This window comes from Mchenga conophoros, linkage group LG4 (assembly GCF_057382185.1).
Source record: "Mchenga conophoros isolate Kocher_MC1m ecotype Shallow Benthic linkage group LG4, M_conophoros_male_GT1.1, whole genome shotgun sequence".
NCBI lineage: Eukaryota > Metazoa > Chordata > Actinopteri > Cichliformes > Cichlidae > Mchenga > Mchenga conophoros.
Window position 1 is genome coordinate 39,832,432 of NC_140529.1, and position 6,471 is coordinate 39,838,902.

The following is a 6,471-nucleotide window of genomic DNA, read 5'->3' on the forward strand; positions in this document are numbered from 1 at the left end:
TGCCAACAACGGCAGTACCAACATAAGAACACTTCACTCTTCTGATCTTGCATAATCTGTACATATTTTTACTGCCTTCACATAGCAAGCGCATGCTTCACTTTCCTTCCCCTTCATGTCCATTTGTTTGTCTTTACGCCGTCTACATTTATCCTAAAAACTCATCCTTGAGACACAAGGTGCAATTAACAGGACATCCAGTGAAGAATTTCATGAGCAGAAATATATTTATTGTTAATAACATAAATATATAAATTATGATTATTGCTATGTTTATCCAATGAAAGCTCAAAAGGAAAGTAATAAAAGGCTTTGCAATAGCATAACAGCATTGTGGTGGACTGCAATCAAATTGCTCTATGCATGGTCCCTGATTCACTGAGAACACTATCTTATATTGATGCAACTGTGATTGAGAATACCGGTGAAACATCAGCCTTACAAAATATGGCACCAGTCAGCAGGTGCGCTGTGTGTGTGTGTGTGATATGTAGCCCACAGTTCAGCAGTAGCTGTTTCTGCCATGTTTCAGTCAAGCTCTTCTCACTTGAATTGCTTTTCATTGCACTGTGACTCACTCTCATGCCTTTGTCCGCTAGAAGAATCTCAGTCATATTTCCGTATTTCGACACAGGCTGAAAAAGGAACGTTTTCGCGTAAGCCCCAGGCCTTGCCGCACATTCATCACTATCATAGGAACTGGTAAGGAAGTAATTGTTTGTTCCTTTGGGGCACGAGTTCAGGCTAGCACCGCGCTGTTTTCAAGCCACCTCAGATCATTTGTCCTGACGGAGGAGAGCTGCATAAAGTGCGAGTCCCTTCACAGGAGTGGAGTAATCTGAGATCTGTTCTCTTGTCAACAGAGGAGTAAAGCCTGACCAAACAAGGAGCCCATTCATCCACTTGTCGATTTGCTTTGCACTTTCATTCAGTCTTTAAGATGGACTTTGCTCTTCAAAGGCACAACATGTGTGCTTATGTAGCAGACCGGGCGCGTATCTTCCTTATCAGCGCTGGACTGAAATGGGTGAGAGAGAGAGAAAAAAAAAACAAAAACAACAAAAAACAAAAGAATAGCCTCTCGTAGCAGAGAAATTGTGCATAAGCACACACACATATATACAGCCTATGAATATGCTCTAGTTTAGACATGCTAGTGCACTTTTTGTGCACTCATGTGATTGGCAGACACTGATTTGCTGAATGCATGTTTGTGGTAAATATTGCCTAAAGGATAGGGCAGGGCGTGTCACTGCCTTAGCATATGCCACAGTGCGTACGCACACACACACCTGGGCTGTTTTATCCCCATCTTTTATCCTGTTCACAGCTGTGACACACGCACACACACACGCACGCACGCGCCTACTTTCACCCCTGACCTAATTTTTTTGCACCCCCCCCGCCCCGCCCAGATGGATTAAATATAGACATTCAAGAACAACAAAAAGAAAACATAATTCCCGCTTGGATATAAGTATGCATAATATATTTCATAACAAAAATAAAGCATCTTCCTGTACTGACTCTCAAAAACTCCTCCTCACACATGTATCCAAACCATATACAAGACTGGACATCAGATATACTGTAATATAATAAGAAACATGGCTGACAAGAAAACAAAATTACACTGAGATTGTGATACTGATGGTTGCAAAGAACCAGACCTACTGCAAAAACATGATGAAACATCTTTCGTTTGTTTTTTTCTTTCATAATGGAAAGCAAACATCCACACATAAATAGCTTGCAAGAAGAACGACTACTTTCTTTTCAAATTGAACTGTACATAGCAGGTGGGCAAAGTCACAACCAGAGGTCTCGGAGCAAACATCTGTCAACTCAAAGTGTTTGATGCTCCAGAAAGAGTCTCTTTCATTCCATCATTTTTTCCCTATATCCCTCTGTCTTTTTTCCTGTGAATGCAAGACTCATTTAAGCAGGTCAGAGTACTTGTGTTAAATCGGAGCACTTGATTTTCATCGAGATGTGGTCCAACTGTTCAACAGCTGTTCAACTGTCGCCCAGTCAAAATGTCCATCACCGATCGATCCCTTTCATCGTCTCCCTTTGGCCTTTTTCCTGGCCTGCCCAAGATCCGCAGCATCCTCTCTTTTCTTCTTAATCAGCCATTTAGGTAAGTGGCTTACCGCAGAGAAAGTCACCGGCTGTTTTCTTTTTCAAAAGCACCTTTGGTATCTCAGTTGTTTTTATCTGCTGTCTCTTTTTCAGTCTGACATCTTTACAGAAAAGTTTGGGGTTTGTTTTGTTTTGTTTTTTTGAGACGAAGGTTGCACGGCAGCGGGGAAGAGGACAGAGCAGGTGTCATTTTTGGAGGCCTCCTCTATTTAGGCACCTCCCACGCTGAAGTCCCTTGTTCTGATTGGTCTCACCTCACATCCACTGTGGGAGAGAGAGAGAGAGAGGAAGGGTGAGATTAGAATCACAGGTTTACAAAAACAATACATGTTTGTTTTTAAGTTTGATTTTTTAAAATCAGGAAAAAGATATCCAACTAGATTACTGGATTTAGAGCCCAATTTAACCAGTTTGGTCATGCATTTCAAACACAGCTCAAACAAGATCTGCAGTGTTCTGAATTACCTTTCTCCATATTTCAAAGACAGCGCTCAGACCAGACATCATGTCCAGTCAAAATACGGCGTGTGTGTTATTTTGGTTATGTTTGGTGTTTTTGCTTGTGTGCGTGTGGCTGAAGTAAAGGACAGAATGAGGAAAATCACAAATACTGGTCTCTTATTTTTTTTTTATTTTTTTTTTTTTTAGAGGGTGATGATATGATAGGGTGAAAGACAAAAGAAAACTCAGGAGTGATTTCTAGAAAGTGAAGCAAAACAAACAGTTGCTTTACTGTACAATGAAATGACATCATGCAAGCACAAAACACAGCAGATAAAAGCAGTGTGCATGCTCAGCAGGCCACAAGCTCAACATGCAGCATTGAGGACAGCACGGAGGATGACACTCCTTAGTTCCTCCTCTTTTCACACTGATTGGCTGTGATGTTATTGGGTGATTGGCAGGGCCCTTTCTTTGCACCTGATTGGGCCAGTGCACTGCCGAAAGGTGATTAAAGGCTGCAGTTCTTAAGTCCTACCTGTTCGCTTCAGAGCTCTCCAGTGGACTTTGGGTAATGAGTGCAACTTTTTGTTTTAAGTCACCAATAATCCCTTGGTGCGTCTTAGCTTTTTAGGTTTCCTTTTTTTACCTTTGGCCCTACGGTGGCCTGAAAACACAAAAGTCAGGGAGGGTGGATAGGAAGGAGGGTTACAAGCGAGAAGCAGGGGTTTATAATACAGAGAGCCACAACAGCCCGGGGACAGAAGCAGAGAGTGCAAAGATTTAACACTATAAATTCTTGAGATGCCTTATCAGCACACATTACAGCGCTTATCTGCTCCCAAGGAGAAAAGAGGCCTCAGATCAAGGCACCGGCGGTTTACCTGCTGTCATGCCAAGCAGCCCTTTGGACACCCTCTCTTAACACACAAGTACACATACACGCACACATCCTCATCTTACAAGGCACGAGCACACAAGCTTTACAGTTTTGCAATAGTGAGCCGCTTCATGGGTTCGTTTGGGGCAATCACAGAGAAAAGAAAAAAAAAAAAAAGGGTCATCCAGTGCAAAGCCATGGAGACAAACAGAGAGAAGACCATCAGACCGATATGAGGAAGACGGGAAAGTAGAATGCACGATCAGGAAGAGGGGTCGGTTTCTGCAATCAAACTCAGCTTCTAAGTGCTTTTTTGCAAAGAAGCAAAGCTTCATTTACCTGCTTCTGGATCCGAGGGCTCTACCGCGTGATGATGTGATGTGCATACACACTCCAGGTGGTCTTCTAATCGCACAAAGACTTCTTTCAACTTGGGTCTCCTCCTCACATACTCCACCTTGGCTACCTGAAGAGAGGAAGAGGGAAAAGGTTAGCTACAGACCCTGCTTCAGCAACATCATTACTCTTCTGTGTGCCTCGGAGAATGCACACACTCATTGCCCATCTGCTAATATCAAGAGGCGTAGCTCTGTGACTGATGACACATCCATAAATCGATTCACAGAAAGAAAAAAAAAAAAAAAAAAAAAAAAAAAAAAACATTGTCTTGCTGTGTTTGAAGTGTGACAGCAGCATTCCCCTGAGGATGATTCATTGACTTCCACTAGTCGTGTGCTCATATAGACTCTTGATCAGGTGTTTAAAAGAGTGGAGTGTATGACCTTGTCCAAGCAAGCTCAAACAAGGAGGAAAGGGATGGAGGGTGGTGGTGGGAGGGGGCGTGAGCATTGTAGGCCCTCAAGCGCAGGAAAGAGTTTACTCTGGTAGAAGAGAAGAAGCTAGGAGCATCCACATCCAGACAGACACACGCCTAAAGTCATTCACCTTGTCATAACACGTTTGGAGGCATTTCTTTGTGGGTTAGGGAAAGTGTTGCTTAGCATGCATTAAAGAAATACTAGGTGTAATCTAAGCAGAAAAAGCAAACCTTCCCATCAAGCAAACACAAGAAGCAATGCAGGAATTCCAAAGCAGGTAACACCCACTTACTTTAAGCCTTAGACCTCTATTTCTCACCCGACTGCCAGCAACAAAAACAATTGCCTGTCGGCAGTTCATGAAGACGCTGTATTGATTAAAGCTTAAATGAAAGCTGAACGGAAAGGGTTGTGTTTAGATTACGATGATCTTATTGTGTAACTCAGGGGAGGTGGCTGCATGCTTTTTCATTCTCTGATCTGAGTGCCAAGGGCACAGAAACCTCCCCATCCACCGCCGAGGGGCCCGGGGGCCACATGGAAACAATATCCTCAGCTTCAACCATCTTAGTTGCTGCACGAGAAGGGATATTGGGCAAAATCTCCCAGCGCTCTCAAGCGATATGAACAACACAGTTTTTCAGTCAGCACAGGGATCATTTGCACGCAGACAAGGCGCAAAACCTTTTCTTACCCACGGTGGCGTACTGCCAAGGCTGCCTGTCGGTGTCAAGTTAGTCATGCAAACTAATAAACATACAAGTCCCTGTATGATAAAAGAAAGTATAATGCTGACATTCACACAGAGAGGCCAGCTTCATGTTGGTGCTACAACTGTGGCTCGGAGTCGATGGTCATCAGGTGAGACTAAAACCGAGGCAGAAAGAAGTGAAAGACGAGGAGCTTCACCGGTCACTCCTGTGCAACAGTTTCTTACGAGTAAAGAAAGGGAGTGAAAGGAGGGCGAGCGAGCACAAGAGGTATGCAGTGAGCAAACAACGGACAATGGCGTCTGGGCTAGTGGCGGTGGTGTATTTTCTATCGTCAGGCCCCGAGAAAGAGAGCAGGTGAAAGGCCGAGAGAAGAGAAGAAGATGGAGTTTTAAAAAAAGAAAAAAAAAAGTGAACCATCACTCCCGTGTGTGTGTGTGTGTGTGTGTGTGTGTGTGGAAGCAGAGGGGGTCATTTAAGGCAGTGAGACGGACGGCTCGCTGTGATCATGACTCGCATGAGATGACATTCATGCGTTACCTATTAACGCTTAGATCCTGGGTTGCCCACTGAGAAACAAAGTTTACTACACTAACACCGAGGGGACAGACAGCTAGAGAAGTTATCAAGGCTTATTGTTATCTACCAAAAGTGAAGCAGCATCGCCGTTTCCCAGAAAACTTGCTAATATTTAATCAGATTATCTAACTGAAAAACAGGGAGCTAAGGGGAATGTCGGAATACTTCAGAAGAAGTCTGTAGGAAGCAAAAATAAAGAAACCGCCACATCTGACATTTACTGCTGATCCTAGTAACACACACACACACACACACACACGCCTAAACAAACAGCTATTGACTGAAGGATAAAGCAATGGGCCCCCATGATGAGAGGCCCAGCAGTAAGCTTGTCTCCTTGCCCCTCGCACAGCAGGGTTAAAAGCACTCCCTGCAGGAGTTGGTACACACACACACACACACACACACACACACACACAGATTCACACACACCCAAAAAAAATTATTTTATTTTTTAAATCTAAACAAGTTTCTGTGCAACAGTTTTCCTCAAAGTGCATGTGCTCTGACCAGTAAGTTGACGCTTTCTCTTTCAATTTCTGCCTCGCTTCCTGTTTCCTATGTTATGGGGAACCGTTAATGCTGTCGTGGAAGGAACCATTGTTCCCTTTTTTTTTTCTTAACTATTTTTTCCACTTGGCTTTCATATTTACTTCTGTCATATTTTTTAAGCACTTCTTAACCTTCATACAAAGATCACCGGCTTCCTATCTGGCACAGAATCAATCACTTTCCAAATAAAACATACATCAGAAAGAGACCCCCATGCTATGACAAGGGGCCCCACACTCTCTTTGTATAAATCAAGCTCCTCTAAACTCCCTGGAAAGCCAGGGCCCTGAGAAAAAGTCCCCTGAGTCGCTGTGGAATGATATCCGATGCAGAGGGTTGGGGTGAGGCC

At 43.6% G+C, this 6,471-nt stretch overlaps 1 long non-coding RNA gene across 1 annotated transcript; it reads right to left on the reverse strand.

Annotated features, from left to right (window-relative positions):
- Positions 1–1,467: 1,467 nt before the first annotated feature.
- On the reverse strand, positions 1,468–4,963 carry LOC146576861 (uncharacterized). The gene is made up of 2 exons (XR_014892296.1): positions 3,803–4,963; positions 1,468–2,406 (listed from the first exon to the last, which is right to left on the reverse strand). It is a non-coding gene; the product is annotated as an uncharacterized LOC146576861 (long non-coding RNA).
- Positions 4,964–6,471: the final 1,508 nt, after the last annotated feature.